Source organism: Bombus affinis, chromosome 5 (genome assembly GCF_024516045.1).
Source record: "Bombus affinis isolate iyBomAffi1 chromosome 5, iyBomAffi1.2, whole genome shotgun sequence".
Taxonomy (NCBI): Eukaryota; Metazoa; Arthropoda; class Insecta; order Hymenoptera; family Apidae; genus Bombus; species Bombus affinis.
Window position 1 is genome coordinate 10827699 of NC_066348.1, and position 18550 is coordinate 10846248.

General features: G+C 41.3%; 2 protein-coding genes and 1 long non-coding RNA gene across 9 annotated transcripts in view; 1 reads left to right on the forward strand and 2 right to left on the reverse strand.

Annotated features, from left to right (window-relative positions):
- LOC126916447 (uncharacterized) overlaps positions 1-18550 on the forward strand; it is a 103734-nt gene that overhangs the window by 60136 nt on the left and 25048 nt on the right. The gene's annotated exons all lie outside the window — the stretch shown is intronic.
- The window catches only part of LOC126916453 (uncharacterized), a 105421-nt gene that overhangs the window by 45701 nt on the left and 41170 nt on the right, over positions 1-18550 (reverse strand). The window lies entirely within an intron of this gene.
- Positions 1-18550, reverse strand: part of LOC126916459 (uncharacterized) — a 29811-nt gene that overhangs the window by 4067 nt on the left and 7194 nt on the right. The gene's annotated exons all lie outside the window — the stretch shown is intronic.

Here is an 18550-nt window from a genome sequence, read left to right on the forward strand (position 1 = left end):
CGAATCAATGTGCACAGTGCACGACGTCGTAGTAATGATCAGTGGCTTCTTCTTTGCAACTTGTAGCGAGTTAGACAATGAGTTTCCACTATATCTCGTTTATCTCACGAGTAACCCGCGCATCTCGCGAATTAGAAACGTAGTTTAAAGTTTCGATATGCAGTAAACCACTCGTGGCCATCAGCGACGTGTTTTTAACATTTTAGATCTTGTTTAGCAGATTCGCTTGTTTATGAGACTCTGTTGTCCTCTTTGATTTGTTCGCGCAGTATCGCCCGACGGAACGGAAATTGCAAGCTGCAAGCTGCTCTTGGCTTTATTTGCAAATTTATTCGTGCGCACATATTTCTAATTACGATTAACATCACCAAGCAAGAGCAACGCAATCGATTGTCACGCGAATCTCTTGACACGTGCGTTTTATGGCGAGAAAGAGGCAAAACCGTGTCGGCCAGTGTTACACGGTCAAGTGAATAAATATTCGCGTGTCTATTTCGTTCGTCGATGGAAAAATTTTATCAGCTCTGTAACTGATACGTTTTACGGCACGACGAACGATTTATAGCAAATTCTTAATGCTTACCATATAATTTACCAAGAGTTTATACCATCGAGTTTATAGGAGCTTGATCACCGGTCGAATATCCTGTCAAGGTATTTGATATTTCGAATTTACGTCTATATCGATAAAATCAGCAACACGGTAAAATGATACAGCAGTTGCCCTACGCGTTATTTTATATATTTCTATCAATTGCGTAGCATCGTTTTAGAAAATTACTGTAAGAAACTACTAGAATTATTTTCTGTTTATTATTTTACGTTTTTCTCTAATTTCAAACACCACGATCAAGTTGGAATAAAGTTAAATTGAAATATATCGATAAGGATTGAAATTGCATGGCATATGTCAAAAAATAGACGAAATAGATTTTCATGATCTTGATGGCGTAAAGCGTCAAGCCTAATACTAGCAATGTCAATACTAATGTCGATACCGGCAGTAAATTGATCTTGGTGGTTTAACGCACGGACAATCAAGTGCAACCGTGCAACATGCGGATTTAATCAAATTACATTAGAAAATTATGTATGTACACGAACGATACATGGCATATTTAACCCTTTGTATTGTAACTGTGTGGAGTGTGACTCGACATTAGTTTTTATCTCAGGAACTCCTTTGTCGAGTCGCACTAGACATTCTTTCAGACCCACCTTTTTTTGTGAAACGCGCGAAAAAAAAGCCAGGATTGCATCCTGGAAGTTGTTCCAAGATATACCGTACACTTAAAAATTACAAGGTACGACGATAGTGTGAATAAAACTGGTATTTAAATGAATTTGTTTCTGCCTTTGTTTATTTAAATTGTCTTTTTTTTTTAGTTAAAGTAAATTTCAGATTGAATTTAAAAGCGTTGCGAGCTGCTGGTAACGAAATTGAAATAAAATTCGGAGTGGAAAGGGTTAATATCAAAGTCACCTAAAGAAATCGAAGTAGCCGATATGATTGAAACTTAAAGAGAGCCTCTCGTTTGACAAAACAATATTTCACCACTAAGTTCTTTTCTATCAGGTAAAAGCTAATTCTCGGATTATCGAAATCCACGATTACAAATATTAATTTCGACAAACGTTCTCGAGATCGAGCCTCCGTTCATCGATTAAAATATAAACTGCGTTTATCTGAAATTGCTCGTACATACTGCGACGTAGAATTGTTTTTCAACGATGCTCGACAATTTCACTTTCAATTGTAAAAAATGTTACGCATCGAGCGGAAACACCTGACTCGAAACGATAACGTTTCATCAGAAAAATCGGAATGTTTCTATTTTTCTATGTTTCGTAGAACTGGCGTTTCTCGTTCGTCGTTTAATTCGTGTTTTGAATGATGTTGAGTTTGACGTTGACTGATCGAAGAACGAGTGGATGAATTTGTAATAGAAAAGTATACTGAAATGATTAAAGGTATAAATATAAGGTATAAATTAAAGGTATAAATATGATATAATACTGATTCAGATCCTTAATCTTTTAGTATTACTAGAAAATGGAACGACAGGGAGCACGTTCATAAATTTATGGCAAAAGAATATTACCAAAAAAGGTAAGTTTCTGGCTTTGGCTAGAGGCTACAGGGAACATAAAGAGAAATCTGTTTATTAGTTTCTTTGTTCCTAGACCTTGCAACCCAGAACATAATATACATTCAAGGGTAGGATAATATGCGCCGCTCCTTATTTGCAATATATCTGCGTAATAGCAGTCTCCAGGCCATGGATATACATAAATAAAGATGTAGAATTTTTCATGAAGTTACTTCAACAGATGAAATATACGATAAATCGCAAGTTAATAACTTCTAAAACAGCGTCTTTTTGTGTTTTTTTTTTTTTTTTTTTTTTTTTTTTTAGAAGGAAAAGAAAGAAACGAAGTTATTGAATTTTGAGCTATGTTTTTATATATATTTAACGAATACAAAAAATTTCTTTTTAAAGTAAAAGAAAAATTATAACAGATTTCTAAGCCTATTTCATGGGCTGCATTTTTCAATCGGCGTGATCCTCGACTGAAACGAAGAACCAAAAAAGGATTAAATTATTATATATTTTTCTTCTCGATGGACTAAAAAAAAAGAAGGCGGAAAATAAAAAAATGTGTTTTTTAAGAAGAAAGAATAAACTTCAAGGTGCTATAAGAATTATTTAAATCAACTTTTTGACAAACTTTTTTAGTTCATCGAGAAGAAAAATATATAATAATTTAATCCTTTCTAGTTTTTCCGTTTCAGTCAAGAATTACGAGGTGAATCTTTCACGCCGACTGAAAACGATTAGAAATCTGATATAATTTTTTTGTTAACATTAAAAAAAATTTGTTGTATTCGTTAAATATATATAAAGCCACACCTCAAAATTCAATAACTTTGTTTCTTTCTTTCCCTTCTAAAAAAAAATCACAAAAAGACGCTGTTTTAGAACATTCTAATTCAGGACACCCCGTTAAATAATCATATCGTCAAAGTACGTAAGAATTTAAAGCGAGGATCAGCTTCGTGACAGAGCTCGTCTCTGCGTACGAGCGATAAGTCAGGAAAACGTTGATATTTAACTAAAAGTTATTACCGTATACGCGTAAACGTGTTCCTGTCGCATCTACTTTACGCGCTGCAACGCTAGGCGTTCTGACGCGTCATAATCTTTTAGTCGGTTAAATGTAATATCAATCGTTAGCAGAGAAACGTGAAAGCATTTCGGAGTATTTCTATGTACGAGGATTTATCGAGAAAGATATTAAAAATACATTTATCAAACAGCTTACAGCTTAAACAACTGCACACGCCTCTCTGCCTGCGTCTTTACGTAGAAAATATTTTTTCTATCCAAGAGATGTACGCAGATGTTTCCAACTGACCGTATTTTCACTGTATTAAAAGGCTCTATACTACGAAACACGTAATACTTTCTACGAAACCATTTAATAACAAAAGCGACGTAGAAACGTTCGTTCTGTTGCACAGGCGAACGATCAAAATGCGTTTCTTCCATTTCACAGTTTTTACGGGATTCAGAGAGACCGCTGCGGATGTTAAACCGCGTTCGACAAATGTGGCGGAAGACGATTTATCTAAAGTTGTCAGGAAACGAGAACAGTTTATATAATTGGTGTTCGTATAATGGAAGCTTACCAATTTTTCTCGTTACGTATCGCTCTTTGCTCGAATAATACCAGCAAACGTTCCGTTAATTGGGCGTTAATTAAAGTTTTGTTTCAATAAACGCATTTCTACTCTACTTGTATTTTTCTCGATAAATCCCGTGTACGCAGCGAACGCTGAAATGCTTTTACGTTTCCATGCTAACGGTCCATATTACCATTTAGCCGACTAATTGTCAGTGATTAATAAATTGTGATAATTGCTCGATAAAAAGCGAGTGATAAGTGAATTTATGATACGATTAATCAGCTCTTCCAGATCTCTTTGAAAGCGTGTGCCTAGAATGTGTCGCAAAAGGTAAACGGTGACGAGTATACTCGTCAAACACGGAGTACGTGTGGCTGTTATAACGTAGAATGAAATTGCAACGAAACGACTGTTTTATCTTGTAATTTTATTAATGTCGGGCTAACATTTGGCAATGGCGTAACTCGTATGATGTAACTGAGTGAGAAAACGTTGTTTATAAAGCTTAAAGTGTCGTGTATGGTAATACCGCATACAAAATGTTTTATGGAAACATCGATGGATCTCGAAGAGGAGTTTCGCGTTTTATACCTTTCGCTGAAAAGGCGGATGCTGAAATAACGTTATAATCCACATTATATGCAGGTGAGAGGTCAGTGATAAAAGATAAAATGTAAAGACACGATGGATCTGCTATATTCTACGTTCCATCGAACCACGAAATATCTTGGAGCCTTTAAAGCGTACGGAACAGAAAATTTCGTTATCGAAGCAGATGAGAATGTAACAATGTAATGGTGCAAAATTACAATACATATATGCGATATAAAAGAATAAATCTGTTCGTTTCTCACTTGTCTTTTCGACGAAATCCATTATCTTTTATTATCGTAAGTCAGCAGCTAGAATATACGATTAATTCTAAAAATAGTGCAAGTGATTTAAGCATTTAAGAGGCACATTTTCGAACAAACTGCTCGTAAAATTGTACGACGCGTAAATCTCACTTTAGAAGATCGTATATTTTACGAAACGTTTTATTGTCGGAAAAATACTTTTTAACGCGCTCGAACGCCGAACGTCGAAACGCGATACAGCGGCGATCGAAGGGAAGTTTAAAATTCACAAAACTGTGTACGATAACTGCACCTTACGTACTAATTGCAACTTTCATCACCAACAACGTTGAAGACAGTCATCCGTATCAAACTTGTTCGCAATCCAATTCTTCTTATCAATTACAACTTTTCTTTTTTTCTAAAACTGTCGCGTTTCTTTTATCCTTTTTTTTTTTTAAACTTCCTCTCGTCCTCCATCGTATACGACTTGCTGCAATTTCACAGCCACCGGCACGTACGTGCCACAGAATAAACGACTATCGTCGACGATTTTGAACAAATATTAGAAAGGAGAAAACTTAATAAAATTCGTGATGTATCAATTTGAAGCTGCCTCACCTTATCCGCCAACGTAGATGAAGCAGTAAATACACCGACGTACGGATACCGTTTGCAACCACTGGGCGTCTACATTTCTTTTCCACCCCTGTCTTTCCCATTCGCCCACACATTTTTTCCCCCGTCACGTATCTTGCACACACGCGTGCGCTATACGCACATACGGAGAATTACAGCACGCGAACCACACAAATCAGTCTCAATTACGAATTAATAAAGAAAGTCGATGTTTCCCGCGGAGATGATTCGCGAACTATATCTTCCGGGTATACGGACGTGATTTCCATTTCGAGATACGATTTGGAATGCCAAAATGAAATTAGCGTGGAGATTGCCTTGAAATTAGAGTTGATTGTGGAACAGATTGGAGTTTGTTACTGGCGACGGTTAGCAAACTGTGAGACGGATCGTAAAAAGGATTTCGTGCGGCGTATCCTCTGATTAATAGTCTTTTGAACTGTTCATTAAGACGAAACGCTGCTGGATAATGGGCGGAGAAAATTTTCTTGAAATCGGTTTTGCTCCGCAGGGGGTAGACGATCCACGGATATTTTTGACTTGGACGAATTCTACCGACATCTATGGAGGCGTCTCCTAGCGAGCGATTCGTCGTAAGGTTGTTGGGGGCAGACCAATCGGATTCAAAAACCCGAGTACGACGAATTGAAAAATTTCGAAAGCGGAACAAAACCAATTTTCATATCAATGACTGAATCTTTCTGACGATTGGAAAATTGGACGGTTTCCCGAGAATTTCGTGAGACCACGTGTATATATGTCCGCGAATCTTTTCGTCGAGTCTGAAGAATAAATGCACGAATAGAAAATTAGATAACAAACATTAGATGGAGGAAAGGCGTGGAAAACATTAAATATCTTTGCATAGACAATTTTTATCGGATTGTCGGGACGTTTTTATCGAAGTTTCAGTCCTTTTCTATTGCGATTATCTGTGTCGCGGAATGATTTACATAGAAATGAATTGAACAAAGGTGAATGTAGAATACGAAATTACCTTTTCCCCAACTTTCCAGCGTTCCCTGCAGTAATATAAAGATTCACGTTCCCTTCGTACATAAGATCGAATGTAAAACTTCTAAATAAGAAAGCCAAGCCATCTCTTTGAAATGAGAAATGGTCGATCACTTGAATCTGAATCTTAACAAATAAACATAGATGGTGGCTTCAAAGGTTATTCGATATAAAGAATCTTCGAGTTCGTCATCGAATCTACATGCAATCGCGAAAGGTTAATCGCTGTTCCACGGAGTCTTTCTCGCCCGAAACATTTTACCCGTATTTTATTATGCATCGCTTCTAATTTAACCGACTTATCGAAACAAACGAAATTTACCTATTGCGTAAACTCTCTCGAATAGGACGATGAAAAATAATTTCCAAGCCGCAGGTAGGTAACTCATTGTCGGCGCATTGAAATTCAAATTCTACGAGACACCCGTACACTGCACAGATCGTGGACAGATGGAACATTGGAGGAGACAGAAACGCGAAATTAGTCCGAAAAGTTCCGGAAAAGTTTATCCGTGGTCGTATCTCGTGCGAGTAATTCCAATCGATGCCCGGGATAAGCGTGACCCGTATTCCATACCGCCGGGTATTCATCGATGTCACTGAAATTTTCTCTCGCTTTCAACTTCTCTACGCTAGTTAATAAAGCGCGGCAATCGTTGCAGGGTATCTCTCCCACGCGTTTACGCCGAATCGCCTACAACATGAACCGATATCGCGCCTTTTTTCGTTTATTATTGCGCAGCTTCAACTACGACCTTTCCGCGACACGTATTTCAATGCTAGCGGCTGCGACAAAAGCCGCATGAAGAACGGCGAATTAAAAGCGCGTCAGAGTAACGCGGAAAACATTGTTCGTAGTTTTCGTTAAAAAATGATTTGGAAAGGAATTTTACCGTTGCAAAAACGGTGTATGTAAATGGTGGAGATAGGAACAAATGGATAATAGATTTTTTCTTTTGTAGCGCGGCCGATAATATTTAACTTTATCAGGTAAATAGAATACCCGCTCGTTCGACGAATTTTGTTTTACGATCGAGCTCCTATGACTTCAAAAACCTGCACGAGGCTGCAACAATTTTCTTTGATTCCTTTCGTTTCGCTGCCTCCTATAAGTGAAAATAAAGCTTGCTTTAACTCGAATCATCTACACGTCCGGATACGTTATTTTAGCTCCGTAACTCGAGTTTAGAACACGATCTAACCCAGCCCAGACTTCTACATGGCCAAGTTTACCTGTGCGAGTACAACTTCCATATTGCCGCTACTCTAACAAGTTGCTCTCTGCAACTCTAACTTTTCCAGCTATACGTTACGAGCCGTCAGCAACCAATCTTTCTTTCTATTGTTGGCATTGTCTGGAATAACCATAAAGATATAGAGATACAGAGTACGAGAGTCGTACGTTACCGTGTAAATGGATGCGATATGAGAATGGGAAGAGAATGCCGTGTTAGACGGATAAAGGCGCCTTTTGTCCTTGTTCAACGCTAATCTTACCAAGCCCGGTGAAACGACATAGAAAATTTTATTTAAAATTGTGCATTTGCCCTTATTCATTTCGTTCGTCTAACTTTATGCACATTCTTATATTTTTCGATTTCTCAATTTTTGTCAATACGAGAATTTACATAAAGTTGAATGAATAAAAAAAGAAGAAGAAGAAATAACGACTAATGTACAATTTTAAATGAAACTTAAACGATACCTTCAAACTCGTCATTTGACTTTGTCAGATTTGGTAAGAGTTAGTGTTAATCAGGTACGATCGTTAATCTGTGTTACACACTTACGTATGTAGCTGCGATAACAAAACTTTCCAACGGTTTCGTCGATACAAGTATAACATCGAAGCGTAAGTGCCAATAGGCCTAACCAGTCATCGATATCCCTACAATCCCTCCGCCGAATATTTGGAAAAAGGCGTGACGAAAATGACGTTCGAAAACGAAAATACGTTTCCTTTTGTCGTCTCTCAATATCCCCACTACGCACGCGGTTGGTAGGCGTCCGCTACCGTTGCCACGTGTAAACGGTCAAGGACGAAAGGACGTTGGAAAAATAAAATTCCTTTCTTTTTGTCGCCTCTCAATATCTCCACTGCGCACACGGTTGGTAGCCGTCCGCTACCGTTGCCACGTGTAAACAGTCAAGGACGAAAGGACGTTGGAAAAATAAAATTCCTTTCTTTTTGTCGCCTCTCAATATCTCCACTGCGCACACGGTTGGTGGGCGTCCGCTACCATTGCCACGTGTAAACGGTCACGGACGAAAATGACGTTGGAAAAATAAAATTCCTTTCTTTTTGTCGCCTCTCAATATCTCCACTGCGCACACGGTTGGTGGGCGTCCGCTACCATTGCCACGTGTAAACGGTCACGGACGAAAATGACGTTGGAAAAATAAAATTCGTTTCTTTTTGTCGTCTCTCAATATCCCCACTACGCACGCGGTTGGTAGGCGTCCGCTACCGTTGCCACGTGTAAACGGTCAAGGACGAAAGGACGTTGGAAAAATAAAATTCCTTTCTTTTTGTCGCCTCTCAATATCTCCACTGCGCACACGGTTGGTAGCCGTCCGCTACCGTTGCCACGTGTAAACAGTCAAGGACGAAAGGACGTTGGAAAAATAAAATTCCTTTCTTTTTGTCGCCTCTCAATATCTCCACTGCGCACACGGTTGGTGGGCGTCCGCTACCATTGCCACGTGTAAACGGTCACGGACGAAAATGACGTTGGAAAAATTAAATTCCTTTCTTTTTGTCGCCTCTCAATATCTCCACTGCGCACACGGTTGGTAGCCGTCCGCTACCGTTGCCACGTGTAAACAGTCAAGGACGAAAGGACGTTGGAAAAATAAAATTCCTTTCTTTTTGTCGCCTCTCAATATCTCCACTGCGCACACGGTTGGTGGGCGTCCGCTACCGTTGTCACGTGTAAACGGTCACGGACGCCCACCAATCGCGTGCGTAGTGGGGATATTAAAGGGCGACAAAAAGAAACGAATCGGATCAAGAAAACATTTGTTGAATCAAGAGTTGTACGTAAAGAGTCGAAAACGAGAATTGTTAATAAATATACTATTAAACATCTACATATCCTGCACCAAATAACCTCACGTATTTACCGTACGAATGTGCGTGCGTTATTAGAAGAACGCATTATATATATGTCGGAGATGAAAGAGCACCGGAGCCTTCTCTTCGGAACTTTGGGAAGACACCTAGTACCGTAATTTAGATTTCACCATAGCCGTATTAAGAAAGCCGTTGTCATTCGATCCGACTGTACTTATTCGAGATTTATGATAGTGAGCTCGGACTCGAGGCGACAACCAGTCGCCGAACGTAGTCGCGGTCAAGGGGATGAACGTTTTGTTTAACCAAGGCAGGAAGTAACTCTATACGATGGTAAACGATGGTAACGATGGTAAACGTTTCAATGGTTTCTGTCCCGTGGCTCGCCACACGCAAACTATGCTGCGAGTAAGACGATTACCAGATGTTGATGCCTCTCCACAGTACATGTTCGGCTAGCCCGAGGACCCGCTATAAATCTATTTAAGATCTATTAAGATCTATTTAACGAAAGTCCTTCAAACCGACAAACAAACTTTGTTCCAACTACGGGAAAATTGGAGAAGTCTATTTTTCTCACGAACGACGCGGCCCGATGGCGACTTTCTCTTAAGGGCGGCTAGCACCCTTCCCCTATTTCCTCCAACTAAGTAACTCCAATTTCCCTCACTTTCCGAATGAAGACTTTTCTCCGCGAATCCGATGATCTCGTGCCCTTAGACACACCCATCATAGTTTTCCTACGAGCGTCACCGTGATGGAGAGACACTCTATCGTACGATTTTAACGACGATACAAGCAATTCTACGGTACGTAGTGCTTGTTCTGTGGCGACCTGAATATAACTTAGACTTCCACGAAGTATACACGTTCGACATCCCGTTGACCGCGGATTCGTTACCGGATTACCGAGGCCATTGTCATAGCGCCGCGAGTATCTAACATTGTGATTAATTACCAACGCTGTAATACCACTCACTTGTGCCAATAAACTCTACCATTGTTACACCGCATCGATGGCCAATATCAACCAAGATTCATCCAACATCTCCACCCCCAATCCTATCGTCCAGCCGACATCAGCAGTGGGATTCGGGCCTACGTTACCCATGCAAGAGCAGGTGGCCTTCATGCGTGAGCTGTTTCTGACGCCGGCGCCAAATCCCAGGCCGGTACTCCAATCATCGCTGCCGCGTTTCAACCCCGGAATAGCGGGTACCGACGCAGCCACGTGGTACGCGACCGCCAGTGTGATTATGCGGGGGAGGTCTATACGCGATGGTGACTTATATCTCCTTTCAAGTAGTGCTCTGGAAGCTGTTGCAGCACCGTGGTTTTCGCAAATTCCGGTCAATGGTCTTACTTGGACACAATTTACCGAATATTTTCCCTCGCGTTTTGGCACCACGGGGACAATAATTCGCTCCCACCTATGGTCGAGGCGGGAAAATCTACCCATGATCGAAGCAGTTAACGCTTTCGTCCCGTATCGACTGCGTTTATCGGACAGGGAGGCCGAGCGGCTGGCATTCTCGCGTAACATCCGGACCCGGGAGCAATTCTATGAACAGATGCAGGCTTTCTCTTACGCGAGGAATGGGCTGACTTCTTCGTCAAGCGATCCACCGACGGAACCTGGAGTAAAACGAAGCAGGACATCGAACCGAGTCAGGTGCTACCACTGTGGAACTCCCGGACATAAAATTACCGAGTGCCGCAAGAGGATGCGGACCGGAGAAACGAGGACACGACGCCCAGGAGAAAGCCGACCAGGTACATCGTCCGGGGCGGTTTGCTACAAGTGCCGAGCGGAGGGCCACATCGCACCTGATTGTCCGCTATGGGCGGAGAGGAGGAGGCGACTACGACAAGGAACGTCGAGTCCATTCCTGCGTGGTGGAGGCCTCAACTGGTAAACTGGGTCACCAGGGTGAGTCGTTCTCATTTTGCTTCGATTCGGGAGCCGAATGCTCGTTAATTAAAGAATCCGTAGCCCCGAAATTTTCCGGCAGGAGAACGACCGAAATAGTAGTGATGCGAGGGATAGGGAATACATGCGTTAAGAGTACGACACAGATTTTGTCCACCGTATGTATCAACGGTTTTACACTGGAGATAACTTTTCACGTCCTCCCTGATAGTCCTCCCTAAAATATGATATCATGATTGGTCGCGAAATTCTAAGTCAAGGCTTCGACGTACATATTACGCCCGACAGCCTCGAGATTTGCAAAACGAAGACAGTTAACGCCTGTAATGAGACCCTCGAAAACGAGATCGATCTTAGCAAAGTGGACACCGAGGTACTTGGTAACGATAAAGGCCGATTGATTTCTATTCTCGAAAAGTTCAAAAATTCGTTCATTACGGGTTTCCCACGTACTCGCGTAAGTACGGGCCAGCTAGAAATACGATTAATCGACCCTAACGTCACCGTCCAAAAAAGTCCTTACAGACTTAGCGAGGAAGAGCGGAGAACCGTGCGGGAGAGAATCAGCGAACTAATTAAAGCAAACATTATAAAACCCAGTAAGTCACCATTCGCGAGCCCCGTGTTGCTCGTGAAGAAGAAGGACGGCTCAGATAGATTGTGCGTAGACTTCCGAGCGCTAAATAAAAATACGGTCGCGGATCGGTATCCCCTACCCCTTATCTCAGATCAAATTGCGAGATTACAGAAGGCAAAGTATTTTATTAGCCTGGACATGGCCAGTGGATTCAATCAAATCCCCATACATCCCAACTCGACAGAGTACACAGCGTTCGTGACACCCGACGGACAATATGAGTACGTAACGATGCCGTTCGGATTGAAAAATGCACCGTCCGTTTTTCAGAGGGCCATTTTCAACGCCTTAGGCGACCTCGCGTATTCATACGTCGTTGTTTACTTAGACGATGTCCTAATTATTGCCGACTCGATAGATCAAGCCCTAGAAAGATTGAACACCGTATTAGATACTCTTGCGAAAGCCGGATTCTCGTTCAACTTCGCGAAATGTTCTTTTTTGAAGACATCGGTACTTTACTTGGGGTATGTGATCCACAACGGAGAAGTCCGCCCGAACCCGGGTAAAATACACGCCCTAAGTTCCTTACCTGCGCCGACGACCACCATCACCCAGCTCAGGCAATTCATCGGGTTAGCTTCGTATTTCCGCAGGTTCGTCCCTAAATTCTCACAGATGATGAAACCCCTGTATGCGCTCACCTCACCTAACAAAAATATAACATGGACCGATAGACACGACAAAATAAGACAACAGGTAGTTTCCATCCTGACGGACGCGCCGGTGCTAATGATATTTGACCCCAACTACCCGATAGAACTACACACTGACGCTAGCTCGGAGGGTTATGGGGCGATTTTGACGCATAAGGTCGACGGCAAAAATAGAGTAATCGAGTACTACAGTAAAAGAACTACCCCCGCGGAATCTAGATACCATTCCTACGAACTAGAGACGTTGGCAGTCGTAAACGCCATCAAGCATTTCCGGCACTACCTACATGGACGGGAATTTCTTGTCGTTACGGATTGCAACTCGCTGAAAGCGTCGAGTAATAAAGTGCGTTTAAGCGACAGGGTCCACAGGTGGTGGGCTTACTTGCAGACTTTTACCTTCGACATCATGTATCGAGAGGGTAAAAAGATGGCCCACGTAGATTTCTTCTCGCGAAACCCCGTAGACTTAGACCACCGTAAGGTTGATAAAATCGCGGAAAAGGAAATCAATCTGGCCGAAATACCGGAAGACTGGCTGTTAGCCGAACAGCGTCGCGACCCACAAATTATAGAAATCACCCGCAAACTACGAAACGACGAGCTCGCGGAAGATGTCGCGAATACTTACGAGTTGCGTTCCGGTACCCTTTACCGCAAAGTGCAGCGGGGGGGGGGGGGGCAAAACCCTCTGCCTGCCCATTGTCCCGAGAGGTTTTAGATGGTCCGTTATTAACCATGTGCATCAGTCAATTATGCACTTGGGTTGGGATAAGACGCTCGAGAAACTGTACGAGTATTACTGGTTCGAAGGAATGGCAAAGTACGTTCGCAAATTCGTAGAGAACTGTCATGCTTGTAGAGTTTCGAAGGCAAGCTCGGGTAAGATACAAGCCGAACTACATCCGATACCCAAGACCAGCATACCGTGGCATACAGTGCACATGGACATAACGGGCAAGCTAAGTGGCAAGAATGACTCCAAGGAATATGCCATCGTTTTAGTAGATGCTTTCACGAAGTTTTTTATATCTGCATCATACCCGTAAGATAGACTCCCTTAATACCATCAAAGCACTCAAGTCCGCTATATTTCTATTCGGCAGTCCCTGCCGGATAATAGCAGATCAGGGAAGATGTTTCACGGGTAAAGAATTCCAAGAGTTCTGCAAAAGCAAGCAAATTAAAGTTCACTTGATAGCGACCGGTGCTAGTAGAGCCAACGGACAGGTAGAGCGTGTTATGGGTACATTGAAAAATATGTTCACGGTAGTAGAGACGACCGGGCGGCCGTGGCAAGACGCGATTGGGGAAATACAGTTGGCTTTGTACTACCGTACCACCAACCGCGTGACCAACTCGAGCCCATTAGAACTACTAATATGTAGAACGGCAAGACCTTACGATCTGTTGTTACCCGGTAACATGGAGGAAAAGGAAATCGATATCTCCAATGTAAGACGACAGGCAATAAGAGGGATAGAAACGAGTGCTAAATACGAGAAAGGCAAGTTCGACAAAGCTAAAGCTAGAGTGATTAGGTTTAACCTCGGTGATTTCGTATTACGCAAGAATGAGGAAAGGAATCAAACCAAATTAGATCCAAAATTTAGAGGTCCACTTGTAATAGCAGAAGTCTTGGAAGGGGACAGGTATATCTTAAAGACATTAGACGGTAAGCGATCGTACAAATACAGTCACGATAGGTTGAGGAAAATGCCAGATGGTCGCATCCCTGCTGAGTTGGATGTCTGTAGTGAAGGCAATAACAGTGACCATGACGATATGAGCACTTTGATCTCCGAAGATCAGTAGCACTATGCCATTAACACCCGGCAGAACGAGTTGGCACGTGTTTCGGGGCGACAGTATGATGAGGCTCAGTGAGGACATGCGATGTGACTCGCACGCTTCTCGGGGCGACAGTATGGTAAAGCTCGGTGAAACCGTGGAACGAAGCTCTATGTGCTCATACGATCTAGAAGACCGAGATCCTTTGGAGTGCGAAATCGAAAATGGTCCATCATGCCGTTACGATCCGACTAATAACCTGCAGGATGCAACTATCACCTTGAATACTAACTATAACGCTACTAATTTTCATTATCTTTTATTTCTTTGCTGCCAAACCCCCGTACAGGATTTGTTGCTATACTGGATCCTTACCTCATTCGAGCACTTAGTTAAATTGTAAATGATGTTAATCGTATCGAGTCTAATGTTGGAAAACTCAATATTTTAGTTACACCCGAGGACGTGTGATAGTCAGAATGGCCGTGTCGGAGATGAAAGAGCACCGGAGCCTTCGCCTCGGAACTTTGGGAAGACACCTAGTACCGTAATTTAGATTTCACCATAGCCGTATTAAGAAAGCCGTTGTCATTCGATCCGACTGTACTTATTCGAGGTTTATGATAGTGAGCTCGGACTCGAGGCGACAACCAGTCGCCGAACGTAGTCGCGGTCAAGGGGATGAACGTTTTGTTTAACCAAGGCAGGAAGTAACTCTATACGATGGTAAACGATGGTAACGATGGTAAACGTTTCAATGGTTTCTGTCCCGTGGCTCGCCACACGCAGACTATGCTTCGAGTAAGACGATTGCCAGATGTTGATGCCTCTTCACAGTACATGTTCGGCTAGCCCGAGGACCCGCTATAAATTTTAAGATCTATTTAACGAAAGTCCTTCAAACCGACAAACGGCTAGCACCCTTCCCCAATTTCCACCAACTAAGTAACTCCAATTTCCCTCACTTTCCGAATGAAGACTTTTCTCCACGAATCCGATGATCTCGTGCCCTTAGACACACCCATCGTAGTTTTCCTCGACAGCGTCACCGTGATGGAGAGACACACTTTCGTACGATTTTAACGACGATACAAGTAATTGTCCGGTACGTAGTGCTTGTTCTGTGGCGACCTGAATATAACTTAGACTTCCACGAAGTATACACGTTCGACATCCCGTTGACCGCGGATTCGTTACCGGACCCGAGGCCATTGTCATAGCGCCGTGAGTATCTAACATTGTGATTAATTACCAACGCTGTAATACCACTCACTTGTGCCAATAAACTCTACCATTGTTACACCGCATCGATGGCCAATATCAACCAAGATTCATCCAACACCTCCACCCCCAATCCTATCGTCCAGCCGACATATATATTTCGCATTTTCAGTCTTCGTCGTCGTCGATCCTTATCGTTTTAAAAGTCGTACGGTTCCAGAGCAATTGGTCGCAGTCGCAGACCTTTCGGTTAGCGAGCTCGTTAGCGACTGTCTTATGAAACTCATGGCGAAGAATGAACCTACAGTTTTAGGTCTGAATTTAGATCCCGAACGATCGGAACCACACTGAGACAGACGTCTGTCTTTCTTTGTATATTTACGAAAATAAGATCATCAAGTAGTCAAACAATTTGATGCTCGGATCTCGATAATTACGAACAACTACATTTCTGTTCTGTTAACCGATGTGAGTGTTCCATATTTTACCTTTTCTGCGATGTCGATTCGATATTAAGAATTTATTTATAACGTTAGAGGTATAAGGCTAACACTTAGATGGAGCGTAATTACAAGAATCTTTTACGTATCGCAACTGAGGGTAAAATAACAAAAAAAGAATAAAATAAAAGAATAATAAAAATAAGGTTTTGCGTGTGTGTGTGTATGATTAAGCGAGAATGCAAGGCAAGAGGGAGGATAATTATTGTAAATCGAGTTTATGGCCAGCAGTCTGAACATAAAGTATACTACGTTGCAAGCTACGTATGCGAGTGAACGTAAAAACTATATTACTACCGTTACGTTACAAGGCACACGGACGAGCTTGTTAGTTAGGATAAGTTAGGATAAAAAGATTAGAAAATAAAACCAAGCACGCTGTAATGGTATTTCGCGACGTATTTTATTCTGTAACGTTATATCTGGTATGGTTATACCTTTCGATAAAAATCACAGATAATAAACCGAGTCTCCGTTTCAGTTGTAAGAAAATAAATTTCATTTTGTATTATGTGACGTTGCACTTTGTACAGCAAATCCGTGTTGCGTGAACAACGAAATAAGCGTAACCCGTATCATCGGTTGACACAGCCAACATAGTTAAGGTAAACCAATTAAGGCAACGAGTTAGTAAAACGATTACCCTTCACGTTTTCTCCACGTTATAATCGTGTACGATCTGCCTACCATGAGAAAGGTTATTTGGCAATAGACAAAAAATAGTAAAAAGTCATGTAACAACAATAGCAAGAATCCGATATTAACCGGTTAACCGAGTCATTAATACCGTTGATTTTTATGCATTTCTAAATAATTTGTAGATATTATTCTAAATATCCATGGAACTATCGATTAAAAAATTATTATTCACGAGAATATAAGAAACAAAGATTATTAAAGTTATTTTATCTGGTATTACATGCGTGTAATTCGCGACTCAACAACTTTATTTAATTATTTTGCTAAATTGATTCCTCGTCTGCTATATTTGCAGAAAGATATTTCTGTTGCGTCAAATACGTTTCCATTTTATATTATCTTCCACAGAGGTACTACATACGTATTATCGTTCTGTCTACCTTAACTTCAATTTTATTAACTCGTCGCTTGTTGACTTTGTCAAATGTCCTTTGTTTACTTTGAAGTTGCGAAGCACGGAAAGCTTCCTAGGTACGTGTCCCACTCAGTCTAATAAAAAACGTTCAGGTGCACGAAAAAGAAAAACGCAAAGTTCAAACGCACGCTAATAGATGGCTATATTTAAAAAATTACTCATATTAAATATATTAAGGGCTAAGTGACTTCAATTTTATTAGCTCGTTTCCTGCTGTCTTTAATGTTGCGAAACACGAAAAACCTTCCTATCGCTCTCATCTAATAATAAGCATTTGGGTGCACGAAAAAAGAAGAAGATTCAAGCCAGGATCAACGGAAAGTTCTACTTAAAAAATCAAATATGAAGAATCGAAAAACTTTTATTCATCTCCGATAATATCGACCCCGAGATGTATCTTGTTAAGATTATCCTCCTTCGAAGATTAAACGCTTCATGGCTATATAAAATGGTAACGAGTAGCGCCCTCTCCTAAAGTATTTAAAAAACAGGAGTAGGTCAGTGTGAAATTAAATGGCTGGAATTTTCAGCGATTTCCATAGACAGTGTCTTTGAAATACCTAATTCTCGCTGTTTCACGTATAAGCGAAATAGCGCTCAGCTTTCCAGCAAAAAGCAAATAGCTATATTCTGTAGTATTTGAAGCATCAACTGGCGAACAAATCCGAGAGGAAAAGTTTCGTGAAATTTACATCTTGAATTTCGTTATTTCATTTAACGCAGAGGGATTGGCGTCCGCTACGATCGATACGTTGGCAGATTTGCCTGCGGTTTCTAGCGATTGTCGCGACGATTCTAATTGAGTTTTGCGAAAGAAATGAAATTAAACGTTGGTCGTTAATCGATGGCTGGAAAATAAAATGGATTGCCATGATTCGTCGTATCCCCCGCCTTTTGTTTCTTTCTCATCTTTCGCGTTTCACTGTCTTCGCCAATTACTATATAGAGCCGTACTTTTCTGCTGGCAACTTCAGTTTACGAGATTAAACATTAGCTGGTCCCGTTTCGTTTGATAAAACTGACATCTCATATACGACCTGAGGCATTCTACGAGCTTGGCGCAGGTTTAATAGAAATGTTCGGTAAATATGGACAGAGATAGCGAATGTTACCTGTATAAACATTCACTCTGATCGAAAACTAAAAAATCTGGAATTTTCTGCTCTTGTGCTGAATTACAGTGGTTCGCGAAAATATTTGAATATCCCTGCAAACTCCTTGTGGACATATTATTAAGAATATCTTGATATCCTATCGATACTGTGACAAGATTAACGTATTATTACAATTTCAAACGAGTATGACAATGTATGTAAGAGTCGCAGGACATTTACTGCGATTAATTGTATGTTTGAGACTACTACTAATGTTGTATACTAATTTTTCGTTAAGCATATGTTTGCAATAAATGCCTTGCAACCTCTATATATATATCGAATTGGTTTCAAATT